The 13,287-nt window shown below is 33.1% G+C and overlaps 1 protein-coding gene across 4 annotated transcripts in view; it reads left to right on the top strand.

Annotated features, from left to right (window-relative positions):
- Nucleotides 1-7,286: 7,286 nt before the first annotated feature.
- LOC143255090 (bromodomain adjacent to zinc finger domain protein 2B-like) overlaps nucleotides 7,287-13,287 on the top strand; it is a 79,083-nt gene continuing 73,082 nt past the window's right edge. For all 4 annotated transcript variants that reach the window (XM_076510199.1, XM_076510201.1, XM_076510200.1 and 1 more), the window contains exon 1: nucleotides 7,287-7,571. The gene's annotated coding sequence lies outside the window, so the exon portion shown is untranslated. The remainder of the gene's footprint in view (nucleotides 7,572-13,287) is intronic.

The raw sequence follows: 13,287 nt of genomic DNA, 5'->3' as shown, positions 1-13,287 counted from the left end.
GTATCAATCAACAGGGTGTTCGAAAACTGAGAAATTTTCCTTTGCCCCTCTCAAGGATTAGGGAACGATATGAGCTTTTTATGAGGAAAAAATATGTTTTAACTGAGTAGGTGAATGATGTAAGTAAAATAAGGCTGAGAAAGTACAAAATACTACATTAATAAACAGCCAAGCTCGCACTTACGGTCCTTCAGGACATCGGGGAACTGAAAATCCTAGATCAAGAATATATTGTGAGAAGAAACAGGAGTACCTCAAGAAAACCCACTTTCATTTACAATACATTAATCCATTACCATCCCGAGTAGAGAAATTTTAGCTTTTGAGGTAGCTCTAGCAGTAATGTTTTGTTAAGGTTTCACTTTCCATTTCGTGATTGCAATTTTTAACATACGAAACAAAGCTAATATTATAACTGATTGAAAGCAGATGGAATAATATTGTTTTAAAGAATTATGAAACAATACTTTCTAAAAAATCAAGTTATCTACATAAAACAAATCTAAAAATTAACCAGTAACACAAATATCTAATTTAATATTCCTTAAAACAAGGGTTTCCAAACTTTGCCAATTGGTTGATCAACCCCTTCAACTTCTTTACTGTATTGGTGGACCACTTCTCATGATAAACAGTTGTACCTAGTATATCACAAGCATGTTTTACTACCTTTACAAAATGATCCTAGTTTTAAGTAGAGAACAATGAAAATAGAGCTAAATATGCAGAATTTTTAGAATCGTACGACTTACTTTAATGTGAAAGATGACACTAGTTTGTTGAAACAGTCTTGTGAATTTCTAGATGAATGTTTGACAGTTTCAAACAAAGATCTGGTTCCACATTAACTTATTTCTATACTTCAGTTTTTTTATGCGTTAATCCAATTGAAAATCAACTGTTTTGTTTTTGTGATCGGCAGGCGACGGTTTCAGGTGCACAGTGAATTTACATAATGTATGTTAATTACAATTATTAATTTGGAATTTATATATATATTACTATATTAGTCTTATATTAGTATACATAATATAACTAACCCACCTCACCAGTAAACATTTATAAAATACACTGTAAATGATGTTCATCATGGGTAAAACAGGACATAACTTGAAGATCAGGTTTAATAAAACCCTTTTCAAGTCCATGAGTAAAAACAAACACAGGTTATCTGAACAGAACGTTATAGTAGTAAAAACATAAGCCTGAAACTATCAGAAGAAAAATCAAAGAAGCTTTATTAATTAAAACAAACAATGCCACAATTAATAAATACACAGAAACATCTCTGTATATATTCGTCGTTAATTTTCTAAACAATCTTAATGTAATGTAAATATTTTACAATTTTTTTTGTATATTTATCCATCTTTCGATTGTTTTTTATTTAGCCATACATAAGTAATTTGTAAAGTTCACTCTGACTGATATTTACCCGAAAAAGCAACTACGATCAATTCTATAATTTAAATACATGTTGGATGTTGAATATTGTTTTAAATACTAACAAATTGTTTTTACTGTTAAAACTTCTGTACTTGATAATAATCGCCTTACTTATTCTAAAAAAATAATCTTACTTACTGTAAAAGCTGTAGATTGCAACGAAATATAAGAAACAAAACTGTGTTGTAATACATGGATAATTAAAATTTATAAGCACAAAACACATGTATATTATTTACAAACTGAAACGAAACAAGCAAATTAATATCTCAGTGATATCTAGACAGGACTATCTCACAAACAGCAACATAAAAAAAAAAGATTAGGGCTTACTTTGCCTCAAATTGGACAGCACACACTAAAATCAGGATTTGAAAAAGAACGAGTTACTTTAGAAGTCTTGTTTAGCGACAGTTAAGGATCGTCACTAGAAAACATCTTACATATATACATAAGACCAGTCGTGGAATACGCCTCTATAACATATTAAAAACACACATAAACAAACCAGAGTAAACACAGAATTATATTTTAATGAAAGCGTATGGAGTTCCGCACTCAACAAGTTCACCATTTTTCACAACTTCTCAAATATGCCGACTATGTAAAACAAACTCCCAAATAACTCGCTTCGGTATTATAAAAAAATACGAATAACAAATAACTGATGAGCGAATTCAAGAGCTATATAATAAATGATAAACCTAACCCTAAATAACTTTCTTCTCTAAACGTCACAAATAAGATACCTGCATGCCAAATAATGGTAGGCTATCTGATTCCTAGACAATAACTTAACTCTACTTTAAAGGAGTTTTATATGGAAAAATAGGATTATATGTGTGTACGAGTGTTAAGTGAAACTGTGTTCTGAGAACTGGGCTAGTAGTGTGATCTGAATTAGCGAAACTTAGTGCAAGTATACTTATTAATATAACTCAATGAAGTGGACAAGACCTGAAAAGGGTGAGTATGCAGACGATAGACAATATCTAATATACTGTTAGTAAAATAACATAGTAAGGAGATATAACTTAAAAATCTATTTCAGTTTAAATAAATTAGCATATTAATATGGCTACTAACTAGGAACCTCTTTAAGTTTAAATAAAATAACATAGTAATGTGGCTTTTAACTAGGAACCTATTTCAGTTTAAATAAAGTATCATAGTAATGTGGCTATTAATTAAAAACCTATTTCAGTTTAAATAAAATAACATAGTAATGCGGCTATTAACTAGGAACCTATTTCATTTTAAATAAAATAACATAGTAATGCAGTTATTAAACTAGGAATCTATTTTAATTTAAATAAAATAACATTGTAATATGTTTATTAACTAGAAACCAATTCAGTTTAAATAAAATAACATAGTAATAGGGCTTTTAACTAGGAACCTCTTTCAGTTTAAATAAAATAACATAGTAATACGGCTTTTAACTAGGAACCTATTTCATTTTAAATAAAATAACATAGTAATGCAGTTATTAAACTAGGAATCTATTTTAATTTAAATAAAATAACATTGTAATATGTTTATTAACTAGAAACCAATTCAGTTTAAATAAAATAACACAGCAATATGGCTTTCAATTAGGGACCTATTTCAGTTTAAATTGGCTGGGCATGGCCAGGTGGTTAAGGCACTCGACTCATAATCCGAGGGTCGCGGGTTTGAATCCCCGTCACACCAAACATGCTCGCCCTTTCAGCCGTGGGGACGTTATAATGTCACGATTAATCCAATTATTCGTAAGTAAAAGAGTAGCCCAAGAGATGGCGGTGGGTGGTGATGACTAGCTGCCTTCCCTCTAATCTTACACTGCAAAATTATAAACGGCTAGCGCACTTAGCTCTCGTGTAGCTTTGTATGAAATTCAAAACAAACCAAACCGAAAACAATTTAAATAAAATAACATAGTAATATGGCTTTTAACTAGGACCGTATTTCAGTTTAAATAAAATAGTATAGTAATGTGGCTTTTAACTAGGAACCTGTTTTAGTTTAAATAAAATAACATAGTAATGTGGTTATTAACTAAGAATCTAATCCAGTTTAAATTAAATAACATCAACTTCTAAAGAAAGTGCTCAATGCTGAATCTGACCTTTCAGAAATTCAATACGTGCTACGACCCGAGAGGGACCATGTTTGGTACACTTTATTATCTCCATGAGACATTTTCTAAAATATATTTGGATATTATATTATTATTTAATTGTTTGTTTGTTTTAGAACAAAGCCACATTAAGCTATATGTTGTGTCCACTGTGGGGAATATAATTTAGCGTTTAAGTCTAAACTTCAACCTTTGTCTCTGTCATGTATGTGTAATTATATGTCACAAGACTACCGATAGGTGTCACTAAGGCATTGTTTCGACTGATTTGGAGAAAACAAAATGGGATTAAATTACATATGTAAATTCCCAGAGCAAAAGTAACTTGATCAAAAGGTTCTTTATGATCCAGAGTGTTATTGTGAAATATGAGGCAGAAAATAATATACATTATAGGATGTTTAAGAATATTGTATGTGTTTCTCAATAGAGAGCAGCACTGCAGTAGAATAAATATATAATTTGTGTTTCGTGTACTGAAGTTGATTAACCGAATGAAGGACGTTTCTCATAACAGTTAATAAACTTTAATAAGGTTATTCCTTAATCATAGATATAATAAGCGATTAATAATATTGCTTAACATATCCATATGAAATAGGAATGTCAATTTATTTACGATCTATGGCAGGTATTCTGTCAAGGTCGAGGACACGCTGTTGTTATATACCTTTACCTGTTTAGTCTTTTTTTTTTACTTACAAGCTGATTATCTGTCATAGGACGGAAAATAATGATTTATTTTATTTTTTAAATTATTTGTAACTTAGTAATAATATATGTATTGAGAATAATTATCCTATTTCTATTATTTCATGAAAATAACATTTTTATGTATATTTGATTATTTGCTTTAAGTGTTGTTATTTTAACTTCTGAATATAATGCTCCAATATTTTAATTCACAACTACTTATTGTTTGAAATAAGCGAAAAACTGATTTTCAAAGACACATTCTTACTTAATCAGCTGTATGAACCTTCAAATTATTGTTTGTGATGGTAAAGGCAGCGGATTTTATTACGAATTTCGGGGTCTTCTCTATGGACTGACTGTCTTCCCGGTTTTCACTCTGTTAGCCTACTGAGTTGAACGTTTTCAAAATTGAAATGTGCTGCGGGTAATTACAGAGTTGTGCCCCAAGGCTCCAATGGACATAACTTAGTGATGTTGTATCATTGTGTTCCCATGACAACCAAGCAAACGTAATGATGAATTTACAGTTCATGAGTATGAATTTTGTGCGCCAGCCATATCAAGCGCGGTACACGCATGTGCACCTGACTCGATTTTATTATTCATCATGACCTTTACTAACCGTCCCTTAAATCTCGCTCTATGTCCAAACTAATGCATCGTCTGTTTTGTATGTACGTGGCTGGAAGAATTTTAAAATCTACAAACCTGACTGTCGTTTCGTGCAAGTTCGAATCGGTACTAAAACGGCCAAGATACTGACTTGATATACAGATATCTTTTTATCTTTATACGGTAGGATTAGTGTTGAGGACAGTCTAGCCCTAGTAGTAAGTTTTTCATGTCTATTTCTTTATTTCACAGTTTTTGAATTCATAAACTAGATGGAAGGCATTTAGTGAACAGTTCTTGTTTGAACGAATAGTGAGGATAAGCTGTTACTCATGCGAAACCCTGACATTCAAGGTTTAATTATGCTAGTAATTAGGCCATGTCCATTCATTGTGGATTGGTAGATCCAGGGTTCGAGATGAAATATACCGCTGAACATCATGGGGAAGGGAATAAAAATTTAGCCAGGCAAATCTAGTATTCTTTCAAGAGTAGCCGAGTAAGCTGTTTGTTCTGAATAATGGTAGCCATTTCTTTAGTCAGAGAATTAAGGATAACAATGTTTTAATTTCAGGGATCTCTGACTTGTTCATTGAGTCTGTGTATTACATGACTTTTTATTCAGGTTAAAAATTGAATAGCAACTATTTTAACGAGTTAAAGAAATTAAAACCTTTAAAGCAAAATCTGCATGCTCAAATAAGTTTTTCTCTTTCTATTTATATATATCTCTGTCTTATATATATAAATGGATAGATAGTTCTTTATCATGAGATAATTCTTGACAGAGTATGAAGTAATTATGTTTGACTACGTCATTAAACTAACTTTAATGTGTGACTGCTCGGAATTAGTTTACTGCTGTAAATTTCGTTTCGTATATCTATTTTTTGAATGTATAGAGAGTCAAGAATTGGAGAAGTGTTTTCGTTTCTTAAGTTGGCCTTTATTACCAATGAGTAGTAGTAATAAGTATGTAGTTTATTCTTCGTATGTTTGGAAGAGTTTCACTCTTAGACTTCAGAGGAGATAGATAAGTTACCTTTTAGGGATAGGTTAAGATTTCTTATTATCTCTTGACAGAAGAGGGTAAAAGGCAATCTAATTAAAGTTTACAAGTTGTCCGTGGATGTTTGTGCTATATTCTGAACTTCAGAGGAAGCACGCTTAAGATTTGGAAAAGGCAGTCTAGGCTACAGTTAAGGGACATGTGGAGAAATTAAGAAAGGAAGAAAATCGAACACAAAACGCAAAGTATGACGGTAGTAACACTTAGGAAACTATAGTTTGACCCAAAGTTTCATGTCTAAATATCACTTCCAACCATTTTTCTATCTTTACCTTTTTTGTTTGTTTGTTGTTATAGCAAAACCACATTAGGCTAGGTTCAGTGTTCCTCGCGGGGACTCGAACCTTAGATTTCAGCGTTGCAAGTCCAACCAAGGCTTGGTTATTTTATTTATTTATTTTAGTGGCATTCAAATGTTGCATGTATATTCGACTTTAACAAACATCGTATGAAGAAAGGTTTAGGCCTAAAATGTTGGGATATATTAAACGGTTCTTAGATTTTATCACCATCGTTTCTAATATTTTTGTTTCTTTCTTAAACATTTTCTTAGATTTTCTGTATGTCTAGTGTCTGTATACATTACAACAGTTAAGGGTGTTAACTCATGGAATGAGGTGTTACTTATCTGCTAGGAACTTAAACTAAAAAGTCTTCCAACCACATTGTTAAACCTCAAATTACGTCAGAATGCTGCCCTTCTCTTCTTACCTGTAATCAACATTATACAGAGTGACCCAAAAGATCGTGATGAAACCCACTCGAAGTAAAACTGTATTCTGAAGACGGCTCTTATAGGTATTAAAAACTTTAATTAAAATAAAGTACAGAACAATGTTTCGACCTTCTTAGGTCGTCTTCTGGTTAACAAAGTTTTGATGCCCATACTAACCGTCTTTAGAATACATTCTGAAGTTACAGCAGCTCCCCCCCAGCTGTACTTCCAACAACATGGCGCACCCCCCATTTCGGTAATGTGGTCCACAATTGTCTTGAAGAAAATTTCCCTCGGAAGTGGACATCCCGCAGAGGCGCAATCCAGATGGCTCTGCGTTCACTGGACTATACTTTGCGGACCTCTTCATCTGGGTGGATGGAGTTCTTAAGGACAAAGTGTACAGTAGGTAATCACGGAATCCTGACGAAATGAAAGGGTACATCACAGACGAAACAACAGAATTTGATGGACACGCAGAGTTGATTCAGAAAGTTTGCAAAGTATGGCGGACAGACTCTATGATTCTGTGAACAGCGGCGGGTTTCTAATTGAACACCTGCAGGATCAACTTCTCCTTAATTTTATATCGTATGCAAAGTCCCTTTAAATAAATTATCAGTTATAAACTGCATACCTATTTTGGGGCCACCCTGTATAATAATACATTAGAAAGTTAATCACGTAAGCAGTATAACGTTGTTTCTAAACATCCGATGACGTCACGTGTTATAAACTTCATGCGCTCCTTCCCGCCGTTTGATACCTCTTCTCAATACACCATTTCCGTCAAACGCCGGTGTCGGGACAAAGACAGCTTGTTTTTAGTTCGGAAGTGAAGTGATACGCTGGTAATTTTCGTTTATATTTCATCTGACGTTAGAACAAACCTCCCAGCATCTAAGACAAATGTAAGTCCCGTTATATCTCCTACTTAATATTTAGATATTTTATTTTAAAATATGTCAGATGTGTTGAAACTTCTAAAGTTGCGTAATGGTTTTATATTATATTTATAAAGACTGAGCACCGCTGGACAGTGGAAGACATCAGTTTTGTAATATTTTATGATAAAATAAAGTCATAATCTGTAGTCGCAAGGGTTGATTAGAAATTACACTGTGGTTTAACTAAAACGTTATTATATGATAACTTGAATATATCAAGAGAAAGTTTTAAGGTGAAATTATTTTTATATTAAAAAGTACTTTTGAGAATTCAACGTCTCTGACGAGTATCCCATCAAACTGACGCTTTCCGACTTTTACGTTATCAGGCGACACATTTACATACAGTTAAACTTAAAACGTTACTTTGTCTCTAGTCGTCCACGATTTTATTACAGCCCTAATTCCGAACTTGTATTGTGGCACTGTTCCCGAAACAATACTGATGTACGTATATACATATTAGGCTGTGTGTTTGTTTGGATGATCCCACTGTTTAATAAAACAATGTCCGTTTATAGTACTTTGTTTTTAGCTGTGGGGAACATCTGTAATGAAGAAAGAAATCTAAGAGTGACTTTCCACAGCAAACTTGGCACGCAACATATATTCGTATTTATACTGTCTACATACAAAAGTTTGTTCGTTTTGGGTTTTTTTATTACAAATATTTTAACTTGAAACGAAGTGTTAGTTACTTAAATATTACCTAATCTCAGATCAAAATAAAAATACGTGGTCTTAAACAACTGTAATTAAAGATCTCGAACAAATCGGTTATAATTCAAAAACAAAATTAACCCCTCCTGTGTCTGAATGCTAAGTTCTCAAGCGTAAAACGTTAAAACTCAGGTTTCGACACCCTTGATGGGCTTAGTACAAATAGCCCATTGTGTAACTTTGCACTTGACAACAACCACATCAAAAATAAGATAGTCCTTTGTGAATGTTATTTTTATGTTTTATAATTTATTATTATAGTGTTTTTAAACTGATATATCTAAAAGTCTAACTTCTTTATACAGCAGTTCAAATAGAAATAAATGGCTATACTGTACTGTTTTGTCTCTACAGTTTGTTTCCTTTATTTCGTAGTGGTTGATATATGTTCATATTATGCAGGTTTGTGGACATTTGGTGTGATAACTCGATAATACGTAATTAATAACAGTAATAATAAGATGCAGGTGTCACTTCAGTGAACGTTATATGTAGACGTGAATATAAAATATGTTAATGTTACTATTGTGGAAAATAATGTTTTTTTTATTATTTATTTGTTCTTTCTGTTTCACACACATACATGCATATATGTTTTTAAAGTCTTATATTATTTTACTAGTGGCCAATATAATAGAAGAAACAATATTTAAGGTTATCTTTTCATTTATGATTGATATTAAAGTTATGTAAAAGTAATATTACATATTTTACTTATATTTTACAGGCACAGATAGTAGTTTTGTTATTTATCAGAAAAGTTCTAATGTTATTTCACATAAAGCTATAGAATATGATGTAGTATGTTGAAATATTAACATATTTCAGGGTTAGATTTACCACAACTAACATTTCACACAATATCCCATTTTATCTAGTAAAAATGAATTCCAGGTTTTAAATATTTTACTTTTGTAACAAGTACCAATCCTGATGTTGTTTGAGTCTTTTCTACTATATGTGTGTTCTTATGAAAATCTGAGAGATTGATAACCCGTCACTTATGAACTCAGTGTTTCTGTATGTACGTACTTAACTATTACAGAAGACACCAAATATAAAATAAAATATAATATAGACTGGATATGTGCAATGACACACAGATAATATTTTAACATTTGTTTTGTTTTCGTTAAACACGTCAATTTGTTTTAAATTTCTATAATCAAACTATTTAATTAATATGTGAGGTATTATGTTTTTAAGAATACGATTATTGGCTATTTGCCAAAGCAAAATGTCCAATGAATTCTACAACTACAGTAATAAAAAGTTGGCTCATTTTAAGTTTTTGTGAAATGAAACAAAAACACACATTAAAAAGTAGATATAATAACTATTATTAAATTGTAAATCATATTAAGCACATTGCGTATTTCATGAAGTAATTTTTTGTGTGATATATTTTAAGTTAAATCAGACTTGAGAGCTGATAGGAATGAAGAAAAACAAACAGAAAACTGATTATATTATGGTTTTTCTTTGTGCTTATGTACGTGTGTGTCTCTGTATAAATATATACATTATTTCAAGCACGAATCAGCTTGTATATTTTAATGTGTAGTTGAAGTGGTAAAGCGTTAATTAAATCATACAAGTAGAACCCTTACTTGTACACTACTTACTGATTGATACAGTACTAGTACAGTGGGTGTTTTCATTACATGTGCTTGCCTGTTATAGAAGAACAGTACCTTTGTTATATAGATGGTGTTTTGTATACAGTTATGGATACCAGTACGTGACTGCTACAGCCTGAAATGAAAAAGTGAAGTGGATATATATTTTTTATAGATTAAATATTTGTTTCAAATTATTAGTTTATAACTTAAAAAACAAACAAACTCGGATATAAATATACTTTGTTTTGTTTTTACTTTCGATACTAAAATTTCTGTTATTTCCAAATTAAAATTAAAATCACTAGTTAGGAGATGTAGTGTTTTTTTATACTTTCGACAAACCATTTTTCCTTCACTGGCAAGTTTATAAATCTGTGATTTTTTACTGAGTTCATAATTAAAGATATGAACGTATTCATTATTATTCCTTGCCGGGAAACAATTGTTGTTGAAATAAAAATTAAAACTGACATTTAAAAAGCGCCACTTACGCCATAGAATTCAGAGTTACGTTTCCAGGAGCATTGTCGCAGAACATCGTAGCTGAGCTGAAACTCGATTACTTAACGTTGTGTTATTATTTCTCTTTAAAACGGTAGAAAGTTTAAATAGGTACTTTTATAATGTATAAGTTACATTATTAAGTGTGTTGTTTTCGGGATTGAGAATGGCGTTATTACACATGAGCTAAGACCTCTAAAAAACTTGTTTTTTAAAATCACTTCTTGTCTAAGTAGAAGTACTCAGTCGTCATGGTAACCAGTGAATTTCATAAACTAAAGGCATTTTAATTAATATGCACGTAAGACTGGATATCTTACCCGTGTATATGTAACGTAAGACTGGATATCTTACCATACGTGTGTGACGTAAGACTGGATATCTTACCCGTGTATGTGTAACGTAAGACTGGATATCTTACCCGTGTACGTAAGACTGGATATCTTACACGTGTATGTGTAACGTAAGACTGGATATTTTATTTGTACGAGGGCTGTTCAAAAAATACGCAGACTAACGTCATAAAACAAAATGTACTTTATTTAGAAGTTACAGGTCTGGGACCCCTTCAAGGTACTCTCCTCCCCAACGCACACACTTATCCCAACGGTGTTTCCACTTGTTGAAACAGTCCTGGTACGCTTCTTTTGTAATGTCCTCCAGCTCCTTCGTCGCATTTGCCTTAATCTCGGGAATCGTCTCAAATCTTCTTCCTTTCAAGGGTCTTTTGAGTTTGGGGAACAAGAAAAAATCACAAGGAGCAAGGTCAGGTGAGTAGGGGGGTGGGGAAGAACAGTGATCGAGTGTTTGGCCAAAAACTCACGAGTTTTGAGACATAAATTTTGCAGCAACGCGGTGCATCTTCAATTTTTCTGTCAAAATCTCGTAGCAAGATCCAACTGATATCCCACACTCTTCAGCAAGCTCCCTGACAGTCAGACGTCGATTTGCCCGCACCAGGGTGTTGATTTTGTCGACGTGTGGGTCGTCAGTTGACGTGGAAGGACGTCCAGGACGCTCATCATCTTCAATGGACTGTCGACCATCCTTAAAACGCTCATGCCACTTGAAACATGCCGTACGCTTCATAGCAACATCACCGTAAGCCGTGTTAAGCATAGCAAAAGTTTCAGTCGCAGATTTTCCAAGTTTAACACAAAATTTCACAGCAAGTCGTTGCTCCTTCAGGTCATTCATTCTGAAATCCGCCAAACGAAAAAATCGCACTTCACTTAAAACCGCGTAGCTAATACACAAATAAAGATATCTGCAATCGGGAAATGGTGTCGTAATCAGCTGATCTCTGCGAACCTAGCGACACCAAGCGGATTCCCCTGGAACCAACTGGAGCCGCGCAATTCAAACAGTCCGCGTATTTTTTGAAAAGACCTCGTATGTGTGTGCTGTTTGGATCGTCACGTTATTACAACGATTGGTAATCAGTGAGGATTCATCTTGTATTTAATTTAGTTTGTAGGTTAATACTGCGTCCAGCTAATTCCTCCCATTTTCAGGATCAAAAATAGCGGGCGCACTCGTAGTTGTATCCCCCATTACAAGACGACTAAAAACACGCCTTGAAGGCCACACGGGTATTAAGAGACTAGAACAATGGTTCCCAACCTTTTTTATGCCCCGCACCCTTAAAAAATTTTAATATGTTCTCGCATCCCTCACACTAATTATTTATTTAAGAATAAAGGTGAAGGTGGCCAAAACAAATGTTATCTCTTGCGAGCACCCCTGATTGGGAACCATTGGACTAGAAGAAGGGGTGAAGGATGGCTGAATTATTTGTTCCCGATCATTCTTTGGATCCCGGGGGTGCCATTTCTGAAACTGTGTTCACACTCATACTTTACCAGCTAGAGGGGATAAATAAGGCTCCTGCGCGTTGGTACCACGGGCGGTGCCGTACTTTTATGTGTATATAGATATGTGAGGCACGCACCTTCTTTGGGGGTACCTATAGAATAAATAAGAATAATGCATAGATTAATCAGTACATTGGGACATTTGTGAATCGTGAGGGAAATGAGGAGATCCGATGCTAGTTTTTATTTTATAAGACATGACCACTTGTCTCTAGTAGTAGATGGCGCTATTTCCTGACAGAGATGAACTTTCTATTTTAGCAGTTTCAATGTTTATATTAAGCGACAGGGACAAGACATACAATATTATACATATATCAATGTTTACTGGGACAACATACTTTTGTAATCCAAATAACTGTTCTTTGATTAAACATTATTAATAACGTTACTTATTAGGTCTATTTATTTACTCTAATGTAAATCAATACCAAGTTTGTGAGCCGCTTTTGGAGAATCCATGTAAAAGTGTTTTTGTTAAATGCTAGGGTTCCATAAGGGGTGGGGTGAAAAATATTAACTTTGTGCAGACGTTAGGGTTGAGACAATTCACTTGGTACTATTTAGAAGTTGGTGCGACTAGCGGTGTGGAAGTAGTAACATGACATATAATCGATTATATAGGTTACTGATTTTTTTTTTAAATACATAATCTAAATATTGTTTGAGTAATTTTTTTGTTAAAAAGAACTGGTGTTTGTAAATGGTTGGTATCACTCTTCACTGGCCAGCATTCTTAGAGAAGTCATAACCTCTTGTTCTAAGAAGCAAAGATTTGATCTGAAGTTACCTAATCAGTATCGTATTTATTCTTATAGAAATTGTAAAGCTTTCAAATTTAATAATTTGTTAAGAATTGCAAAACTGTTGGATTTACTGCTATAGTATACATTATTATAGTGATTATTCTAGCTCTGAAGCAGTGTAATCCATTTAAAGATAAAAGTTGGTTTGAATTTCGCA

Source organism: Tachypleus tridentatus, chromosome 7 (assembly GCF_004210375.1).
Source record: "Tachypleus tridentatus isolate NWPU-2018 chromosome 7, ASM421037v1, whole genome shotgun sequence".
NCBI classification, from domain to species: Eukaryota; Metazoa; Arthropoda; class Merostomata; order Xiphosura; family Limulidae; genus Tachypleus; species Tachypleus tridentatus.
Note: the sequence above shows the minus strand (reverse complement) of the source record. Positions and strands in the feature narration are given on the sequence as shown.